At 41.6% G+C, this 23,350-nt stretch overlaps 1 long non-coding RNA gene across 1 annotated transcript; it reads right to left on the reverse strand.

Moving 5' to 3' along the window:
- Positions 1–1,603: 1,603 nt before the first annotated feature.
- LOC136841472 (uncharacterized) lies at positions 1,604–22,100 on the reverse strand. Its single transcript, XR_010853958.1, has 3 exons — positions 21,759–22,100; positions 8,931–9,026; positions 1,604–3,646 (listed from the first exon to the last, which is right to left on the reverse strand). It is a non-coding gene; the product is annotated as an uncharacterized lncRNA (long non-coding RNA).
- Between the last annotated feature and the right edge of the window lie 1,250 nt (positions 22,101–23,350).

Below are 23,350 nucleotides of genomic sequence, written 5' to 3' on the forward strand. Positions count from 1 at the left end.
GGTAGTCGTCTCCGCTCCTCTAAGCTGGTGGTAGTCGTCTCCGCTCCTCTAAGCTGGTGGTAGTCGTCTCCGCTCCTCTAAGCTGGTGGTAGTCGTCTCCGCTCCTCTAAGCTGGTGGTAGTCGTCTCCGCTCCTCTAAGCTGGTGGTAGTCGTCTCCGCTCCTCTAAGCTGGTGGTAGTCGTCTCCGCTCCTCTAAGCTGGTGGTAGTCGTCTCCGCTCCTCTAAGCTGGTGGTAGTCGTCTCCGCTCCTCTAAGCTGGTGGTAGTCATCTCAGCTCTTCTAAGCTGGTGGTAGTCTTCTCAGCTCCTCTAAGCTGGTGGTAGTCTTCTCAGCTCCTCTAAGCTGGTGGTAGTCTTCTCAGCTCCCCTAAGCTGATAGTCATCTTCTCAGCCCCTCTAAGCTGATAGTCATATTCTCGGCTCCTCTATGCTGGTAGTCTTCCGAGCTCCTCTATGCTGGTGGTAGTCTCAGCTCATCTAAGCTGGTGGTAGTCTCAGCTCCTCTAGGCTGGTACTCTTCTCAGCTCCTCTAGCTGGTGGTACTCTTCTCAGCTCCTCTAGGCTGGTGGTATTCTTCTCAGCTTCTTTAAGCTAGTAGTCTTCTCAGCTCCTCTAAGCTGGTAGTCATCTTCTCAGCTCATCTAAGCTGGTGGTAGTCTTGTCAGCTGCTCTAAGCTGGTGGTAGTTTCGTCAGCTCCTCTAAGCTGGCGGTAGTCTTGTCAGCTCCTCTAAGCTGGTGGTATTCTTGTCAGCTGCTCTAAGCTGGTGGTAGTCTTGTCAGCTCCTCTAAGCTGGTGTTAGTCTTGTCAGCTCCTCTAAGCTGGTGTTAGTCTTGTCAGCTCCTCTAAGCTGGTGTTAGTCTTGTCAGCTCCTCTAAGCTGGAGGTAGTCTTGTCAGCCCCTCTAAGCTGGAGGTAGTCTTGTCAGCTCCTCTAAGCTGGAGGTAGTCTTGTCAGCTCCTCTAAGCTAGTGGTAGTCTTGTCAGCTCTAAGCTGGTGGTAGTCTTGTCAGCTCCTCTAAGCTGGTGGTAGTCTTGTCAGCTCCTCTAAGCTGGTGGTAGTCGTCTCAGCTCCTCAAAGCTGGTGGTAGTCGTCTCAGCTCTCCTAAGCTGATAGTCGTCTTCTCAGCTCCCCTAAGCTGATAGTCATCGTCTCAGCTCCTCTAAGCTGATAGTCATATTCTCAGCTCCTCTAAGCTGATAGTCATATTCTCAGCTCCTCTAAGCTGATAGTCATCTTCTCAGCTCCTCTATGCTGGTACTCTTCTGAGCTCCTCTATGCTGGTGGTAGTCTCAGCTCCTCTAGGCTGGTGGTAGTCTTCTCAGCTCCTTTAGGCTAGTAGTAGTCTTCTCAGCTCCTTCTAAGCTTGTGGTACTCTTCTCAGCTCCTCTAAGCTGGTGGTAGTCTTCTCAGCTCCTCTAGGCTGGTGGTAGTCTTCTCAGCTCCTCTAAGTCGGTGGTATTCTTGTCAGCTCCTGTAAGTCGGTGGTAGTCTTGTCAGCTCCTCTAAGTCGGTGGTAGTCTTGTCAGCTCCTCTAAGTCGGTGGTAGTCTTGTCAGCTCCTGTAAGCCGGTGGTAGTCTTGTTAGCTCCTCTAAGCTGGTGGTAGTCTTGTCAGCTCCTCTAAGCTGGTGGTAGTCTTGTCAGCTCCTGTAAGCTGGTGGTAGTCTTGTCAGCTCCTGTAAGCTGGTGGTAGTCTTGTCAGCTCCTGTAAGCTGGTGGTAGTCTTGTCAGCTCCTGTAAGCTGGTGGTAGTCTTGTCAGCTCCTGTAAGCTGGTGGTAGTCTTGTCAGCTCCTCTAAGCTGGTGGTAGTCTTGTCAGCTCCTCTAGGCTGGTGGTAGTCTTCTCAGCTTCTTTAAGCTAGTAGTCTTCTCAGTTCCTTTAGGCTAGTAGTAGTCTTCTTAGCTCCTCTAAGCTGGTGGTAGTCATCTCAGCTCTTCTAAGCTGGTGGTAGTCGTCTCAGCTCTTCTAAGCTGGTGGTAGTCTTCTCAGCTCCCCTGAGCTGATAGTCATCTTCTCAGCTCCTCTAAGCTGGTAGTCATCCTCTCGGCTCCTCTATGCTGGTAGTCTTCTGAGCTCTTCTGAGCTCCTCTATGCTTGTGGTAGTCTCAGCTCATCTAAGCTGGTGGTAGTCTCAGCTCCTCTAGGCTGGTACTCTTCTCAGCTCCTCTAGGCTGGTGGTAGTCTTCTCAGCTTCTTTAAGCTAGTAGTCTTCTCAGCTCTTCTAAGCTGGTGGTAGTCTTCTCAGCTCTTCTAAGCTGGTGGTAGTCTTCTCAGCTCCTCTAAGCTGGTAGTTCTAAGCTGGTGGTACTCTTCTCAGCTCATCTAGGCTGGTGGTATTCTTCTCAGCTTCTTTAAGCTAGTAGTCTTCTCAGCTGCTCTAAGCTGGTGGTAGTCTTCTCAGCTGCTCTAAGCTGGTGGTAGTCTTCTCAGCTGCTCTAAGCTGGTGGTAGTCTTCTCAGCTGCTCTAAGCTGGTGGTAGTCTTCTCAGCTGCTCTAAGCTGGTGGTAGTCTTCTCAGCTGCTCTAAGCTGGTGGTAGTCTTCTCAGCTGCTCTAAGCTGGTGGTAGTCTTCTCAGCTGCTCTAAGCTGGTGGTAGTCTTCTCAACTGCTCTAAGCTGGTGGTAGTCTTCTCAGCTACTCTAAGCTGGTGGTAGTCTTCTCAGCTGCTCTAAGCTGGTATAGTCATCTTCTCAGCTCCTCTAAGCTGGTATAGTCATCTTCTCAGCTCCTCTAAGCTGGTAGTCATCTTCTCAGCTCCTCTAAGCTGGTAGTCATCTTCTCAGCTCCTCTAAGCTGGTATAGTCATCTTCTCAGCTCCTCTAAGCTGGTGGTAGTCTTCTCAGGTCCTCTAAGCTGGTGGTAGTCTCAGCTCCTCTAGGCTGGTGGTAGTCTCAGCTCCTCTAGGCTGGTGGTAGTTTTCTCAGCTCCTTTAAGCTCGTAGTCTTCTCAGCTCCTTTAAGCTAGTAGTAGTCTTCTCAGCTCCTTTAAGCTAGTAGTAGTCTTCTCAGCTCCTTTAAGCTAGTAGTAGTCTTCTCAGCTCCTTTAAGCTAGTAGTAGTCTTCTCAGCTCCTTTAAGCTAGTAGTAGTCTTCTCAGCTCCTCTAAGCTGGTGGTAGCCTTCTCAGCTCCTCTAAGCTGGTGGTAGCCTTCTCAGCTCCTCTAAGCTGGTGGTAGCCTTCTCAGCTCCTCTAAGCTGGTGGTAGTCTTCTCAGCTCCTCTAAGTTGTTGGTAGTCTTCTCAGCTGCTCTAAGCTGGTGGTAGTCTTCTCAGCTGCTCTAAGCTGATGATATTCTTCTCAGCTGCTCTTAAGCTGGTAGTTTAGTCTCAGCTCCTCTAAGCTGGTAGTCTAGTCTCAGCTCCTCTAAGCTGGTAGTCTAGCCTCAGTTCCTCCAAGCTGGTAGTAGTCTCAGCTCTTCTGGGCTGGTAGTCTTCTCAGCTCCTCTGAGCTGGTGGTAGTCTTAGCTCCTCTGAGCTGGTGGTAGTCTTAGCTCCTCTGAGCTGGTGGTAGTCTTAGCTCCTCTGAGCTGGTGGTAGTCTTAGCTCCTCTGAGATGGTGGTAGTCTTCTCAACTCCTCTAAGCTGGTAGTCTTCTCAACTCCTCTATGCTGGTAGTGTTCTCAGCTCCTCTACGCTGGTAGTCCTAGGTTTTCTGTAAAATAAAAAAAACCATGTTATGTGAAAAATAAAATGACAAAATTCAAATATATCAGCAGAAAATAGTGGAAGTTCACTTTTGGATATAGCACAAAAAAAAAAAGTCAAAATTTGCTTTAAATGTGAGGCATCCAGAAGACTGTTTAAAAGCTGCCCTGGATTACTGGCCACTATATTTTTGATTATGGATGTTGACCCTCTCGAGTCTCCTCAGCTTCTTTAAGCTGGTAGTCCTAAGTTCTCTGTAAAATAGAAATAAAGCAAGGGACGGGCTAATTATATATCATGCAACCCCCAGACTGAGCAAACTTTAAGGTTGGCCAATGTAAGAAAAAACACATCAATGGAAAGCGGATGATATGCAAATGCACATGGTGTAAGAAAAAAAATTCTAACAAATTTTCCCTACCTTCCACAGGAAGTTGAAAGTGACTATTTACAACCCTGTGTGGGGCCTCTTTCACTAAACACTCGTAAATTTTACCAAGATATACATCTTTTTTCTAATACTGTAATTTATTTTATTTTATTTTGTAAAATTATAATTACAGCTCACACAATATCATAACAAATAAAACAGTAATGAGTTCTGATCATATTTGTAAAATATTTACGTAAATTTACTGAGACTGGGAAATGCAGTAACTTTTTTGGGATTCATACATGTTTTTTCTAATATTTCTTTGCAAAATTACAGTTATAACTGACATCATATCATAATAAGAACTAAAACCAACAGCAATCCCTGAGTATATTTATGAGCAAATAAATAAAAAGACGTCATGGGAGAAAAAGGAGCAAGACATCCCCCCCTTCAAGGCAAGAACAATACTAAATTCCATGAGACACCCATGACTGAGCTGAGCTGAATTCTTTAGTTGCCACAATTCATTCATGGGTCATTCAAGTATGGGAAACTCCTTCCCGCTCGGTACAGCCTCATCGTATGGTGCATAATATTAATACTCCTCAGAGGGGATCCGTCCACCACCCAAATCCTGTTTTAGATCCTCTATTGAGGGGATCTGTCCATTAAGGGTTAAAAAATAAACCATTTAACTAAATGTAACAGAAAATTAACAAAATTCAATGGAACAGTAATGACCATAAACAGAACAGAAAATTTACAAGATTAAATGGAACATTAAATCACAAACTGAACTACCGTAACCAATTTGGGCTACAAAAAAACAAATATGAGGTGTCCAGAAGTTCCTTTAAATGCCCTACACTACCTGCTCTATATATAGCTTTTTTTATTACTTTTTGTCCTGGCAAATTCTCTTGCATCTCGGTGCCTCGTATATTGGCAATCTCAGTTCCTTGTGTAAAATAAAAGGATGAAATCCTTTAAAATGCAGCATTAAGCATTAATGATAACGATAAAGATTTTCAAACCGGATTCTTGTGCATTTGGTGCTGATAACTCAAACTTACCCTTAAACTCTGAGGACTCCTCGCCATCATTACAGGTAGTGAAACTTTTTTTATTACTTTTTGTCCTGGCAAATTCTCTTGCATCTCGGTGCCTCGTATATTGGCAATCTCAGTTCCTTGTGTAAAATAAAAGGATGAAATCCTTTAAAATGCAGCATTAAGCATTAATGATAACGATAAAGATTTTCAAACCGGATTCTTGTGCATTTGGTGCTGATAACTCAAACTTACCCTTAAACTCTGAGGACTCCTCGCCATCATTACAGGTAGTGAAACTGGATTAAATTTCCTTCCTTCTGACAATGAGGACAGTAGTTTCCTCTAAAAGGTAATTTATTTCAAACTTCCATATCAGTGAGTACACAAGAGCAGGCTCTTATATATTGCCATTTCAAATAATTTGAAAAAATTTTAGATGACATTTCCACAAGAGAAATGGTATAGCAATGCTAGCATATAGTTTGGTAAAAAAAGGTAGAATGTTATAATAATGCTAGCATATACAGCTGATAAAAAACTTAACATAAAAAGAAAAGCATTAATATTCTAAGGTATCCTGTACATTATTTCAAGTTAATATCTAGAACACTGATGGTTCTTCTAAGTGTTGGTTCTTTTAGGAGTTATTACAAAATATGGTATTTCTTGCACCAGAATAAGGATTGTTGCAATTATGCAAATAATCCCAGTAATAGTTATGATCGACAAACTAAGTAGTATTAAAATGACACAGGGAGACTTGCTCAGTTATAGAACATTTAACTTGCAGTAAAGAATTTCATAATACAAGTGTTATACAGAATTACATTTCTTTGGAATATGCACAAAATCACTAACTCTTGATGTTTAAAAACTGGAGGAAAAGGGTTGAGGGAGAAAGACAACAGATTATGAATGCGTATTTTAAAGAACTAAGTACACACTTTGCACTTTTGATTCGTTGCTTTGAAATGGTTTGTGACCTGTAATGAAGAGTGGAATATCACTTTACATGGATTTACACACCAGTTGCAGTGATAAAACCAAACAAGTATTCAGGAGACCTGCCAAGGCTAAACAGTGCTTATCACAGTATAATAAGCATTCTCTTAACATAACCTTACCCAGGCGACTGCATTCTCATGGGGACAATACAGTGTTGATATAGGCCTTCTTTATTTCCAGTGTTCCACACAACTGAACCATATTCATCACCTTTATACACTGCATAAAAGGTTCTTTCTCAAAAGTCCATTCTTAAAGAAATCTTTAACAAAATCTTATATTTTGAATCATGACAACCATTTTTTTGGCATAATCTTGTGAACCAACAGACAAGTAAACCAAACAAAAAATCCTCCTTGCCAAAAGTAGTGAAGACATCGGGATAAGTTTAAATCTTCAGCTTGCCAGCAAAGCACTGAAACTGTAACTTTTAATCCATTCCAACAAGTGGACAGAACTGCAGTATTTTTTTTAAGTTAGATTTCAACATGCTACTTCAACACGCTACTCACGAGTTGAGAGAAATGTTTCTCATGTGACTGGTATTTTCAAATATAAAGCTATTGACGATGGGACTTGCATCAACATTAGGGGGTAAATGTTACAACAGATCATTCAGAAGTGTCCAATGACCCATGATGGAGTAAAAAACATTTTGATTTGGGGACAGGATATATACTATATGAGCACCATAACCCCAAAAGCTGTATTGCAAGCTTTAAAAGACAAAAACTTGACCACAAAATAAAAGCCTGTGCAGCATCGTATAATGGGGCAAAACTAAAAAATTTAAATGAAGACCAGAAATCTCTAAAGAACTCTGCACGGTTTTCCAAGTCGGATGAATGATTTGACAACACTGGTTGTATCACAGTTAGCAACAGCAAATGAACTCATGAAACTTGGCTAGGAAGTACACAGGGAATATGGACAAATAAAAAGGACTGCAACAAATTGATGAAAAAGTAGTAACGAAACTAAACCAAATTTTTCTTAGGAATACAAATTAAATTAAAAGATGTATCCTTCAGTGCGAGCTGGGACAGTCTTGGAACTTGGAAAGAAAGTATTTTAACTAGTGGTAAAGGGGAGGGAGTGGGGAATACCACTCGCTCATCTACCGTCCCTGCTACTTTTTTCTTCAGCTGTCATACATTGCAGACATACTCCTACATCTTTCCCAGAGTGGTCATTCGACTTGATGAGTACCTTACCACCCTCGTTTCTTTGCATTTGCATTGGACTCTCTTTACTGTGTAGTCATTTTTTTTCCTTACTTTATGAAAAAAACATGACTAATACCAGTGCTAGGGACTTGGGCATCCAGGTGATTGCAGCATGTCATGTATTTTGAACCACAACTGCACACTTCTTACTATGGATGTCAATCCAGTTGGCCTGGAAGATGTCGGAGTCACTTAGTAGGTATTAATCCTCAGTTTTACCTCCATTAACCTTAAATATCAGGAATAAACATTGTCAATTTGAAAAGGCAGTTCTGGACATAGCAAGGGTATCTTAGAAATTTCATATAACTCCAGTACAATGTACAGAAGTCACTGGTGGCTATATTACATCTTAAAAAGTAAATTATTGTTTGTGATCCTTAGATCACTGTAAAGAACGACATCAAAGAAGAATTAATTTTATCAGACACTATAAAGAGAATCAGCCCAATGTAATGAACAAATTTCAGAGGAGAAAAGACAGAGGATTAATCATCAACTCCATTATAGCCAGCAGCATTCCAAAAACCCCTGACACTGTTTATTGCAAAAACCCTGACATTAATTAGTATAACTGTATGGGAAAAGGCTTGTCAAGATTCATTAGCCACAGAGGCTGTGAAGACAGCCATTCAAAACAATTTATTGACTAACAAGTTTATCTGCACTTTCATAAATTGCTCACATAAAAAAAAAGACGGGAAAAAACATTACAAGGTTCCTCAACTGTTATATACAAATCGCTGTGGGGGCGGGGTAGTGCTGTCGGTGCACCTCCTGCAGTACAGTGCAGGCATTACTGAAGGTTTTCTGCAGCGACCCTTCGACCCCTAGCTGTAACCCCTTATTTTACTATACTGTACCTCCATTCATATTCTTCCATCTGACCTTCCACCCAGTATCATAGTGCAACAGCGAGGTTTTCCTCCTGTTAAACCTTTTAAACCTCTTACTCTCAATTGTCCTTTCAGCACTGAGTTGACCTCATAGGTCCCAGCACTTGGCCTTCAGCCTAAATTTTATATTCTATCTATCTATCTGTTACATACAAAAGTTTGCAACAGCAAGTATTTCGAATTTTTCACAGGACAAGAAACTGTCAAGATACAAACATTGAGCGCTCTGTGAAAGTTTGGTGGCCAACCACTGACTAAGACACTGAGGTCATAAAAACAGTGCCCCAGCTCTACAGGGTCATTTCATAACTGACCCTGTAGAGCAATTTCTGTGGAATTATGCAGGTTGTTGACATGCAATGGATATATAATGGGACTTGAAGCAGACTCCTGATAGCCCTAAGCCTTTAAAAAAGGTCTGAATATGCCAGTGCAGTTACAGCTATACTTAGGAATGAGACCCTGAATTAACACCAGTATTACCCCAAAGTAAATGACTAGTCATGTGCATATTCAAATAATAGCCGACTCAAGAACATAAGTAAGAACACAAACATGCTTAAACTTCAAGCCATGTACGATATGCCAAAGCATTGCAACTTCCCAAAATAAGAGCAATACACAATAAACACTTTGAAGTGAGATTGCGGGATTTGCAAACACAATCTTTACAATGACAGACATCCTATTAGAGAAATAATGAAAGGAAAACAGAAATAATGATAAGGATACTCACGTTCCTTGGCAAACTTCTTTCATTTGAAGTGCAGTATTAGCATGTTCTCCACTGGCCTTGACTGATGAACCAAAGGGTTGATGAGACTCCAGTACCCTAATAATGAAAATTCCAGTGTATTAACAAAAGGTAATTACACTACTCTCACAACACAAGCCCTACGGCCTAAGAAAAAATACACAACGGTAAAAGAAATGCACGTAGTGTGACTGAAATAAGTTTCATGTGCAATCAAATTACAGCAGACTTCAAAACAAAAACAATAGAAAAAGGCAAAATAAATCATTGTATGGATTCATATCAGCATTACACAATCTTCTTGACCTCAAATTGATGAAAGATAATCAGAGTATTCATCTAAGAGCATCACTTGAGATATGGCTTGCGAGATGAGATATTCTTATCGGCAATACACTGGCAACTGTAATCTAAGAAAAGCTTGACAGTCACTATGTCATTTATTAAAATAATGAGATAGAAAAATGGATGGAATATGAAAAATTCTTGTCAATATAAATACAGTACGCATCATCCACAAGAAAACAACCTGGTAACCACAAGCATAATCTAAAGATTTTAGTTATATGATGAGAAATCTTGTAAGGTTAAATGAGTACAGTATTTGGGAAAGGTAAATAGTGAATAATGAAACCTAATATTAGTATTTGACCTTTGGAGACGTACTTTATAACTAGTAAGAGGGGGGTCAGACACCGACTAGATGCGATAATGTTACGACACTGGCTCCAAGTAACTACAAAGCGGTTAAAGTATCACTAATTTATCCACATACTACCAGGCAGGTATGAAATAATCTCACAACATAGTCAACATTCGAACATCATCCAAAATGACAAAACAGTAAAAATAAAAAAAATTACCATAATCCAAAGTTCAAAAATTCTTTGTTAACGGGTTGTTTCCAAAACATGTAATTTTTAGGGGTTCGAACAATTACCGTATTGGTAATCCACTAAATACTCAATGAGAAAACTGTTCGTTAACGGGTTGTTCCCAAAACATGTAATTTTTAGGGGTTCGAACAATTACCTTATTGGTAATCCACTAAATACTCAATAAGAAACCTGTTCGTTAACGGGTTGTTTCCAAAACGTAATTTTTAGGGGTTCGAACAATTACCGTGTTGGTAATCCACTAAATACTCAATAAGAAAACTGTTCGTTATCACCAAGCCATCTTGTATTTAAAAACCTTACTGCTACAGAAATTAAGGCTTAGAAACTCATGTTTTAGATTCTATTCACGAGCTTCCAAATTTTATTAAACTAAAATAAATACCAAATGGAAGAAAACCAACAAATGGGCAGATTATCTGCATTCTTAACTCAAGAATTATACAAGGTAAATTATGTGCTCCTCCAAAAAGATTGGACGAAATCTTAAAATTTTTCCAACTCATGAACATACAAAAGTCATCAAACCAAATAAGTACAACATGATACAATTCTAGTCAAAAATGATAATGAAGCAGCGGCATCTTGCCAGCTCATTAAAAAAGAAGGAATACACTCATCTTAAAAACTGACTACATTAATAATGTACTCGGCAACTTAAAACTTCAAAATTTACTGCTAGAAAAGCTGTTGAGTGATTGACTTAGATAAATAATAAACATAACCTTTTTGGCAGTAGAATGAAGTTCTATTACAGATAGATGAATCACAAACCATAGAAAAACCACAACGGGCTGCCCTGAAAGCAAGAGCCCACGTTGGCTTGCCAGATTGATGAAGACAAACAGTGTTCTACAACAGCATTTATTAAAATGGTCTCGGATCCAAACAAGTGAGTCTTCGAAAATTGCATAAAAATTTGTCTGGGAACTGCAAAATGCAAACTAGTGCTCTAATAAAGCCAATTACTTCAGTATTATGGACTGCAGACAAACGACAATTCTCAGTGGAAAAGGATTGTCCCATGTGAACTAAATTTACCTCAGTGATGCAATGTAACCAAGAGATGGAAAAGTTGGAGTGTCAGCTGGTGAGTAGCGAGCAAGTTTCCATACGTCCACCGACTTAGGACACCTTGGTCGGTGCACCTCCTGCAGTGCACTGTAGCCATTACTCAGGTTCTTTGGCAGCGTTTCTTCGTTCCTTTTACTGTGTCTCTGTTCATATCCTCTTTCTTCCATCTTACTTTCCAACCCTCTCCTAACAATTGTTTCATAGTGCAACTGCAAGTTTTCCTTCTGTTACACTCAATTACCTTTTCACCTAATAGGTGTTAGTGCATGGCCGGGCCTTTGGCATAAATTTAATATTTCAATCCATCCGACAGTACCCTAAAATTTAACTTCATCTGTAAATTTTGCACATTATTCTTTTGGGCAATGTCAGCAATCTTAATCTGAAAACTATCCTACTACCCGTTATAAGATTGCCTGATGACGAAGTGAGGAAGTGAACCATTTTAAGAAATTTCTGCTTATAAAAAAGTGACGCAAGTTCAAAAGGGGACTACATGAGGCTAATGATAATCTAAATGCTGATCTTGACTACCACAATTGTCAAAAATGGCCATCACTTGAGAATGATGCTAAAAGCCTCCTGCTGAAGGGAAACTTTGGCAGGACCACCCTGTCACTCTACATTGAACAAATGTATGAAATTTGGACCAAGTGGCCCAATGCTGCATTCAAAGGGGTTATCCATTGTGAAAATGAATAACTGGTTTCGTAATAAATCCAGGGTTATATTAGGGTTTGTGGGAGGGGATTGGGGAGGGTACATTCTCCAAAAGCTATACCGTTCGGTACAGTACTGTACAACTCTAGGATTTTAAATTTTCTGGATGTAAAGAATGGACACTCTGTATTTATAAATGTGTGGATGGAATAAATTTTTGTTTTAATTTTAACTTAAAATTATTATTAGTAATGATATTTTTCTTTAGAGATAACGTTCGTTGCTGTAATGCCAGTCTGCAGAAACCAATCAATCTCTAAAGTTAATAGTCCTACCAAACATTCAGGAAGTCTAATGTGGTACTCCTAAGTGGTGTGGATGAGTAGGAGCACTTGACAGTCTTCAACAAGAAGCCTCATCTGCAGAAAGCAGATGTCATAGGTCTATGCCTCAATTGTTTGTGTATGTTTGAGTATCACCATCACCATTAAAGAGATTGTGAGGTCAAAGAAGATAGAACTGGATTGTGAGGTCAAAGAAGACAGAACTGGATTGTGAGGTCAAAGAAGACAACTGGATTGTGAGGTCAAAGAAGACAGAACTGGATTGTGAGGTCAAAGAAGACAGAACTGGGTACTGATTGATTTATTACCTGGGCATAAGGTAGGCTATACATAGCAGTGTGCAGACGGAAACGTGGTGCCCGACTCCAGGTCTTCGTGACCCGCATGCTGAGTGAGAGCAATTTGTGTTTGTTAACAGTCAATCAAATAACAATAAGAGACATACAGTGAAAAATATATATTAGCGAAAAGGCCAGGAAATTCTACATATAAATATATACATGAGATTCTTGCTGCGTTGATAGATGCGATACATGATCGTAATTAAGGGGTAAAGAAGACGTCTTTACAAGATTAACCAGATCACAGACCTAAATCTCATTAACTGTTACAAAACTTTCTCAGTGTTTTGATGTCTTCTTGGGGCAAACTCTGAGATGCATTGAGATAATTATTATACAAACCTCACGAAACAGAACAGAGGAAAGGCATAATCTTCCATACCATCAAACTAGCAACATGGCTTTTGCATTTCAGGTTGGTCTAGCCATGGAGAAAATTAGTCAGGTAACGTATGTCGAGTGACGTCAGCAACATCTGCATGAAAAGTATGCTAAGATCCAGTTTTATATAGCCTTTTTTGTGACAGGTTACTGCTACAGCATCACCTAACAATGATACCCATCTTATGTCCCTTTATTTTATTCTGCAGTGTTCCCAGTTACAAAAGATAACATTCAAATCATACAGGTCCTATTTGCTTGATACCCTGGCCAAGAGATGATTCCCCAACCACTTGATAAAGGGTTGTCCTCTAGGAATTTCTAAGGTAAAAGCCACCAAAAGTGGGTTCTTGCAGTATTTTTACAGGTTATCTCCTGGCTCTTGTAACTCAGTGAAGCTAGTCAGTGTCTACTGCAAAGCAACTGTATTTTACCACATGGTATTAATTATGATGACTATCTTTTAACAGTTTGTAAAGATGTTAAGACGTCCCTTCCTTTCCCATCAATCACGATCATGTCCCACATCTATCAACACAGCGAGAATCTCATGTATATATTTGTATGTAGAATTTCCTGGCCTTTTCGCCAATGTATATTTTATCACTGTATGTACATTATGTCTCTTATTTGACTGACTGTTAACAAACAAACTGCTCTCACTCTCATGGTAATTGAAGGTCGGGCACTTCTTTTCCATCCGCATGCTGCTGTGTACACCTGTGCCCAGGTAAATAAATTAGTCAGTATCCAGTTCTGTCTCTTTGAACTCACAACTGGTGACCCGAGGAGCGATGGGAAACAGCGGTTTTGGCTTCGCCATTAACGGACTTCCTACGGTCGCTTGACCTTCAGAGAGCCCTTAATGGAACCATACGGCGAAAAGTCTAGGCTTCTGAAAACTCCTTCCTCGGAGAACACCCATGCCACTAACGGACTAATTACGGCGTACCTCCTCCAGGTACGTTCTGGCGTTCTCGAACAGTTTGGCCCTGCCATTTACAATTCATGTCGACCGTATTCAGAAGTCATTAACAGAACCACACGGCATATAGTTCTGACTTCTGACGAGCCCCAAACCCCATTAACGGACTAAATACAGCGCTTATTTTGCTTTTTGGTGCGAGGCAAAATGTCAAACACTGAGGTAGAAAGTCATTCTAAGAATGCACTGATCACCTGCATCCCCCTCTCGCCTTTGAAGGCAGCAATAAGCCAGGCGATAAAACTCCCACTGTTCTCGCGGCAACATACTGTACCGCATCCTGGTTCCTGCAGGCAGACATCCATTTCCAGGTAGCAAAAATCACAGATGAGGAAACCAAAGCGGACGTCACCATGACAACGCTGCCGGAGGTGGTCTTCAACAAAATCACCCCATGGTTGGACTTGCAGCCGGGCAAAGTCAAGTACAGAGAACTGCGAAAGAAACTCATCGACACATACTCCATGCCTGTCCCAGAGAGAGCCCAACTCGCCCTCGACCTGATGACCCAGCCCTGGGGGGACGCATCACCCAGGGATGCCTGGGACGAACTACGAGGTCTCCTGATGCTGCCAGGCGTCGACTCAGCCAGACAGAGGAGGGAGATCAGCTTGTCGCGTGAAATATTCCTGCGATGTCTTCCGTAGGAGGTGAGGGCACAAATCATGGATGTGGATGCCCTCTCAATGGACGAATTGGTGAACGTCGCACACAAACTCCACGAGGCCACTAAGCCCTCCTAACATGCCGCAACACCTGCAGCCTGTTAGCAGAAGAAGCCGAAGTGGGGGACACGAACGTGGTATACAGGAAGAAGGTGCCACTGCAGCAGCAGAAGACGAGGACAGATCCAGCTTGGTGTTACTTCCATTGGAGGTTTGGAAGCGACGCCAGAAATTGCAGAGCCCCTTGTTCTTTCACAAAATACTGGAAAGGTGGCCACCCATAGCAGCAGTGGCCACAAACTTTAAGGAACCCCAGCCAGTAGGATTCTTCATCCACGACACCTTAACAAGACGACGGATGCTGGTAGACACTGGGGCTATGCAGTCGGTATTTCCACCGTCGAGGGAGGACCGCGACCGCACGTCTGGCACCCCAGCCCCACTAGTGGCCGCAAATGGAAGCCCCATCCAATGCTACAGAACTCGGACCTGCAGAATATCCATCCTGGGCCATAAATATAAATGGCCCTTCATCACTGTGGATGTCAAGTTTCCACCTTTACATATCAAGACCCCACCGGCCCCCTGAGACTTGCCAGCAATGCCGCCTGTGGGGCCGTGCTGGAGCAGATAGTAGATGGTTCCCTCCACCCACTTGCCTTTTTTAGCCACAAGTTAAAGCCGCCAGAGACCCGTTACAGTGCATTCGACAGGGAACTGCTGGCAATCTACCAAGCTGTGCAGCACTTCATCCAGAGAGACCACAAGCCATTGGTGCATGCGTTCACGAGGGCGGGAGATGCATGGTTGGCAAGACAGCAACAGCACCTGGCTGCTATCTCCGAATTCAGCTGCACCATCAGTTACACCTCCGGCAAGAAGAACCCAGTAGCCGATGCCCTATTAAGAATTGAAATGAATTCACTCCACCTTGGCATAGACTATGAAGATCTGGCGAAGGAAGAGGCCTCAGACCAGGAAATGGCAGCTTACCACACGGCACTTACCGCACTGAAGTGGGAAGACGTGCCAGTGGGTGGATCCGGATCAACACTTCTCTGCAACATCAACACAGGCTGCCCGCGCCCCCTGACACCTGCATCATGAAGGAAGCAGATGTTTGACATCATCCACGGGCTGTCCCATCCATCAGGACGGACAACAACGCGCCTGATGACAGAGAAATTTGTGTGGCACGGGATCAGGAAGGATATACGGGAGTGGGCGAAGAATTGCATACAGTGCCAAACGAGTAAGATCACCCGGCACACAGAATCAGGCATCAGAGACTTCCCTCAACCACGACAGCAATTCTGGCACATCCACGTAGACGTCATAGGACCTCTGCTGCAATCAGGGGGCGCCAGATACCTCCTGACAATCATAGACCGTTCCACAAGATGGTCAGAAGCAACCCCAATGGTAGAAGCATCAACAAGTCCCTGTGTGGAAGCTCTATTGTCAAGATGGATAAGCCATTTCGGTATGGCTGACAGCATAGCTACAAACAGAGGCCCGGCATTCTTATCGGAACTCTGGGTCTCCCTGGCACGCCTGATGGGGACAACACTCCACAGTACGATGGCATACAACCCTGCGGCCAACGGTATGGTGGAAAGAAAACACTGTTCATTGAAAGCAGGTCTGATGGCATGTTGCACTGATGGAAATTGGAAGGCGCAGCTGCCCTGGGTCCTGCTGGGTCTCCACACTGCACCAAGGGCAAACGGCGATGAATCTCCCGCAGAGAAAGTCTACAGCAAAACACTGGCTGTACCTGGAGAAATCTTCCCCACAGAGCCGGACAACCTGGATACACCCCTTCCAAGGCTAAGAGAAATTGCAAAGACATTCGCGCCCTGCCGGAAGACTTTCAAGGACAGGACCCATAACTTCAGCCCAGAAGGCCTGAATACCTGTACACATGTCTTCATCAGGAACGACGCCCACCGCCCACCCTTGACCAGATCATACAGAGGACTGTACCGAGTTGTCAGTAGAACATCCAAGGCCTACCTCGTCAACATCCATGGGCGGGAAGACAGGATATCTGTCGACAGGTTAAAGCCAGCCTTCCTAATGGACAGCGGAACTCGGGAGGAAACTGGGAGGCGCCCCAGAATTCCTCCACAAAACAAGGCCTCGGATGAAGTGATTGGCATCCCGAAACGTAGTCGAGGACGTCCCAAGGGGTGCACTAAGGATGTCATCTGCTCAGCAAAACCGCTGGGTGATTCAGCAGTTGAAGCCGCCCCATAACCGCAGGTATCAAGAACCCGGGATGGGCTCCTGCTCCCAAAGAGATACAGTAATTGACATTCAACAGGTCTTCCAATCATTATTTCATAATAATTGTCTTAGGAGAGGAGTACTTGTAAAGACGTCGGAAGTCTCTTCCTTTCCCATCAATCACGATCATGTCTCGCATCTATCAACACAGTGAGAATCTCATGTATATATTTGTATGTAGAATTTCCTGCCCTTTTCTCCAGTATATATTTTATCACTGTATGTACATTATGTCTCTTATTATTGCTACTTGATTGTTAACAAACACAAATTGCTCTCTCTCAGCATACAGGTCACGGCAATCGAAGGCCGGGCACTTCGTTTCCATCCGCACACTGCTATGTACACCTGTGCCTAGGTGAATAAATTAGTCAGTATCCAGTTCTGTCTCTTTGACCTCACAGGTTAAGATATGATCTAGAAGTTCTCTGACCAGTGGGCTCTTCTGTTCTATCATCCTAAGGCGAGACGTAAAAACTTATTATTTTCTGCCTTCTACTTTTCATCTGTTCCCTTAGGTCTGATTCCACTAACTGTCCAGCTTATGAGACGTTATCTCCTAATTTTATATCATTCACCAACAAATATTAATGAAAGTGGATCAATTTCAGACACCCAGAATGGTAACCCAAAGAGTTGGCTCTTTATTAAGTTGAAAACTAGCGCAGACAGTTACTTGGAAAGGCAGAAGTGATTTAAATGTAAAGTAAAAAGCACAAAACACAGTTACGGGCCAAAGGGATGCATAAGCCACACTATAAGCGGTACTCCCCTGGGAACTGTGTCTCTTAAGACGTGACTGTTTAGTGTCATTAAACTACCATATATTATGACAATCTACACAATAAAAAAGACTCTGGACTTAATGCCATGTGCAGAGATTATTTACCTGTAAAAACAGGCTCGCAATGCAGAAAAAAGGCAATGTCTGCAGTTTTATAGCAATAAGAAAAAATTTAAAGCTCTTTTCTGACTGCTCCTGTAATTTAACAATAGCCAACTCTGAAACCTTCCAACCTACAGTTCCTATCATTAAATCAGAATGAAAAATATGAATAACAATAATTACAGGAATAGCTTTAAAATCTTAGTAAAAGTAAAAAGAAAAATTTCTCCCAGCTAATGAAACTACTCAAAACTTGGGCCCATTCAATAACAACACATTAATAACCAGATATCAGTCCTAAATAAGCTTAAACCAAGAATAGAAAAGCAGCCATGAACACCTGATGAATGTGGGAGCCTCCATCTCACTGCCCAACCTTACAACACCCTCTACAACAGGCCTTTTAGTTGCTGCACAAATAAATTCTACCACACACCCCCTTCATATTAAGATCACAGTTTCTAAGAGAAAGAATTGCCATAAACCATGGCAAACAAGAACCTCTCTGTAAACAAAACAAAGGAAAAATTTAAAAACATTGCTCCAAAATGTAAACTACTAGAGTTCATCTCATTCGCAGATTATGCTGACTTACTGCCTGCTCCTCCCCCTCAATTCCTCTCTGACCCTCTCCCACCAGCTCCATTTTCACCTCACTTTCTTTTTGCTCAACTCTGCAAATTGACAGGCAACTTTTTGGATATTGAGAACATGCTCTGCCAATTGATAGACAACTTTTCCATCGAGGACATGCCAAGGCATTCTGTCTACTAACATATTTCCGGGACACTTGTTACTCTCATTCTGCCAGCAGGATGTACATCTTGCAGTGGAGGCTTTACCCATACCCTTTGCCTCTTTAACCATTGAAATCTGCTCTTCAGCTTCACCTGCATGCATTATTTCATTGCTGGGTGTCTCCGATTGTTGTAGAACACAGATCTCTGTGGAAAGAAGTTCTCATCCTGTTGACTGTTGGTGACACTGTACCCAAAAAGTACCTCAGTGGCAAAACTGTCCCTCTCTCTGTTGTAGCCCTGTGAAGGCTTTCCACAATTCTATTACACTCAGCTGATCAGGAGCCTGGTAAAATCTCTAAACATTCCATTTTTCACAAATTTCTTACAATAAGTCCAGACCTAAAACCTGTGACATTGCCCAGCAACACCTCTTCAATTGTTCCCCTCTCTGAGACTACCTTCAGCAATACATTTAGCAGGGACTTCCTTGAGTTCATTCCACAATGCATACAGACTTGAACCACAATCAACCATTTAGAATACAATCCATGTCAGTAGTTGGCCACATCCATAGTGAGCCTCTTCAAATTTTCTTCTACTCCAGTCTCCCCTTTTATATGCACTGATGGTGCTGGGTTTACTGACTGACATCTTTTGCAACATCACATTACCCTTTGCACTACCTGCCTTGTTACGAATGGGTTTACTTCTCTGGCCAAGTACAACATACAGTCTACTCCCACTTGATGCATAGCATACACCTTTTCCAAGTTTACCTTCCCCAGACAGCGCAGTTATCTGATTCTTCTCCAAATTTCTCTTCATACTCTCAGTAGCACATCTGTCTTATTTTTGGTAAACACCACAATAATAGCGATCATATTTATGTGGAACTCTATTGTCCACAACCTTCACTAGATGAGCATCTCTGCTGCCACCCCTTCATTCAATTTCTTTTTTCCATCATGGTCACTCTTAGCCATCCATCCACTGTTGCCAAATCCACCAAATGTAAGGCTCAGTCATTCCCACTTCACTCCATGATTGATACCTTCAGCACACCCATTACACAATGGTCATGTGATCAGTCACTTTTCATCCTAAGCCAAGCAGCATCCTCCACCTCAAGCAGCACACCCACTGCTATAATAGGCTACCTGCATCACAACACACCACAGTGTTCCCTTACCGGATCTTAGCTCTTTACTCTTTCCAACACTTACCTCATTGTCTTTCTGTTGTATTTCCTATTAGTCCTCCCATCCTATACCCATCCAGCAATCAGAGAATAACCTAACTGCCTTCCACGTATCAAAAACAGCAACTGGCATCAAGGTATTTCATTTTCTCTATAGAAAAGTACCTGTCCTTTATGTTCGTTTTCACCTTAAAGTCCTAAAGCTGCTCCCCTTCCAAGGGTTCTGGGGGCTTGCACTGTAAGTGCTGTAAGCTCTACTGCACTTATTTGAGAGTCATTCAATAGGATATCTACAGCATATAAGCGCACGAAACCACCTTAATCATTTCTGTTTCTACCGGCAATGTCTTCAACGTGTTGACCATAATATGTGATGCACAGCTGTGACCGAATCCCCGTCTTGTTAAACTACTGTATGCCTTTCCTTCAAAGTTGATCAGTTGGTACTTTCACAAATCCTCCAGAAGTCTGATCTGCAAACTTTCTTCTTTGTTGGAAGTTTCATTGTTATCAACAGCTAAATACCATTCTCAGGCTCCTCTCCCGATGTTAGCAAGATGCCATCATTAATCCACCTTCCTACGCCCGTTTGAGATTCCTCTCTCATCCCTTTCAGTTCTGAATAACTACTACTAGTCCGAACTGTCCGATTTCTCAATGTAAGAGGTGTGCCATTCTTCCACCCACTCAACAGTGACAGTGTCAAATGCAAACCCGGTTACAACTTTTGATAAAATATATTCAAGAAAATTTTAAGAGGCAACCGACATGTCGTTAATCGCCATTCCCACCCTCTCCCCCCCAAATAAAAATGTTTAACCAACCAACATTCCTACTTTGATTTATTTGATACAACTTGTGAGTGGGGGCTGTATCTTGAACAGTTGTCCAGATTTACCATCTATATAACACCTCCCGTATGGCACCATCACATTTTCTCTGTAGGGCCATTTATGATTGGCAAAAACAGCGCTCAAGCATGGCTAGCATTAGCAGCAGTAAATTCTTAGCAACGAAATAAGTGATTGTTTAACTTTAAATACCACCATTGTTTAACGAGGATGGCAAACAATGTTTTAAAAAACTACGATGAAATTTGATTATCCTCCAGTTGTCGGTTGTTGCAGAATTAAAAACCATGAATAGACTCGAAAAACGAAGTCCACTTTACAAAGATAAGCACGGTGTGTTAACCCTCAACTATTTAGTGAATGCATACGTCTCATCTTCTCAACATAAAACAATCCCAACCAGTGAAAAGTTTATAAACCAAATCTCTACTTACTGTGCAGAATATGTAGCTCCTCGAATAGCTAAATTAAACCAAGTAACATACTATACTGACTGACAACTTTGCACTTTGATTTTATTGTGCAATTTATAAATTCATAACACCCCTTAACCTTTCAAAGCAGTAGTTGATACAGGAATGCCGCTTTTAAATGGTAGTTTGGCGAGTTTTACATCGCGTAATTCTACAGAAAATTTTACAATACTTGGAAAGTGTCACCCTCACCCCTGCGGCATTAACAGTTTTGTAAGATCTCATCATGTAATCTCACAGAATACAGCCTCGGCTTTAGAAGCCATCTCAGTGCTAAAACGTGGTAGCGATCAGGATACTTAAAGTAATAATTAGTACCCATGTTAAATTACACTAAGTTGCAGAAGAAAGTTGAAATACGAGAGAGAGAGAGAAATAGCTATGAATCACTTATGAAAACTGGAAATAAGAACTCCATGAATTTTCTCAAATGGCTAACACGTACAGACTAACCGGTGGGCGTGGCTGCTGCCTCGAGCTTTGAAAAATCAAATGAGTCACCTGTCCCCACGGACATAAACGTCAGTATACAAGTAAACCCTCATGACGGGTACTCGTGTAAACAAGACAGTATTAGATCTTAAAACTAACCAGCTTTTATAAACTTACCCAGGATCTACAATCAATGACAGAAGACATCAATACCCTACTCAAACGATATTGCATAAAGAGCTGGCATAGCATCACACCCTGCAACTTGCAATCAAACAACCTTTCATAGAATCAGTTGTTACATGCAAACAGCCTGTGACATGAAAACTTCGCGATTCCTTGCCATGTCTAAAAACATCATGTCACTGATAAATTTCCTTGACAAATTTTCCTTCAGAAGGCTGCATATTTGCCAGGCAAAGACGCTCAAAATAAGCCGTATTCTTCAGACAGTCACTGGTCTCTCGACGGAATACTGGGAATCTCGCCCATCAGATATGAAACACGTTTATCAATTAACCCTTATTCTGTTAAATATCACATGATATTAACAAATTTTGTTCAAATTAATAGCACAAGGGGAACATTTACTTACGAAATATTGCAAGCAGGGATACGCAGTTTGAGAATGGACAGTGTAGTAAGACACCATCCGTTTCCTTACATGGCTGTCAACGAACTGCTGGAGGAGTCGTCAAAATATTTTCTTTTGGCCAATCAGAGGCCTCCTACTCAGGCAACCAAGGAACCTTTTCTATCGCCTTCTCTCACTGGCTGGAGACTTGGCTGGTGGAAGGCAAGATTAGACAAAGGTTCTTCAACTTGTTATCAGAAAGGAGTAAAATAGTGATTTACTAGTAATCAAAACCTAAATGATCATCAATACTGTCATAAAACAAACCTTAATTAAATTGTCTACTATTTCAGTTCATAAAAGCCACTCGTTAAATAGTTGCAAGATGTCTCACATTAATATCAAAATGTTACAAGATACAGTAACATTCAGTAATAATAAGGATTTTTTTTGTTGCAAAAAAGTGAAACTGAAGGTTTTGCCTGCCGATCTTTAGTTTAAGTGGTTTGAATCCAACCTGGTCTTACGCCAGCACAAGCCCTTTTCTAATGGCAATCTGTACGTGTTGTAAGGTGATGATGAGTAGAAAAAGTTGGTGTGGAGCTCTGGAATCGGACAATCCAATTGAGAATATAATTCCTACACTTCCATGTTAACCGAGCTCTCCTTTATCCTGTCATGATTTCAAGGTATCTATTTAGTCATATTTGGTTTTTAAAATGATGATAATCATAACAGTACAGCAAGAAAATACAGGTAATTTTTCTGTAAGTATATACATATATACACATGCACGTGAGAACTGTATTTCTAGGGGTAATACAGGAAGCTAAATTACAAAACAGGCAGATCATGAAACAAATCCTTCAAGGGAATAATCTGGAGATATTTAAGCAAACTAAAATATACACACGAATTGTTAAACAGCGCCTAACAACTACTTAATCATTACCATATATAGATATGAATAATTAACGTTTCAATGCTTTAATGTCACCCCGAGTACAAATGCTATATCAAAACTAGTTAGTTCACAATACCTAGCGATGCCTTGTCAACGAAGCCCCCATTAATGGATTCCGATAAACTTAAAATGCTCTGGTAATGGCCCATCTGACCGTTATTTGCTGTCGTAGGTTTAGAACCATAGTGAATTACAGTACCTCCAGAAAGAAAGAGAGAGAGAAAAAAAACCTAGAGACTTATTGAATACCTCTGAGCCCAATAATACAATTATGCAATTCATTTCATTTGTAAATTTATCCGTCTGAAAGCTAGGCCCGTTGGAAAACTGTTAGCTTTTAACATAATACTACAAAACTCTGAAGGCTACATGTTTCGGAAGTAAACATTAAAAACTGATGGTTATGGCTTCACAACTAAGTGTTCCTAGATTATATGCACTATAATTACAGCGCTAACAAAGATTAATTATGCCTTTATTACATTGATTTACACTGCACTGCCGACAAACATTGGAGGTGATAGCGCTTTGTTGTGTCTACTTGAATGAAAAATCCCAGGACCTTTCTTCAAATGACCATGTACAGTCATAGCCTGCCTAGTCAGTTAGCGTGACCCCAGCTTTGACACGTCACAGACTAAAACGAGGA

This window comes from Macrobrachium rosenbergii, chromosome 1 (assembly GCF_040412425.1).
Source record: "Macrobrachium rosenbergii isolate ZJJX-2024 chromosome 1, ASM4041242v1, whole genome shotgun sequence".
Classification (NCBI taxonomy): domain Eukaryota; kingdom Metazoa; phylum Arthropoda; class Malacostraca; order Decapoda; family Palaemonidae; genus Macrobrachium; species Macrobrachium rosenbergii.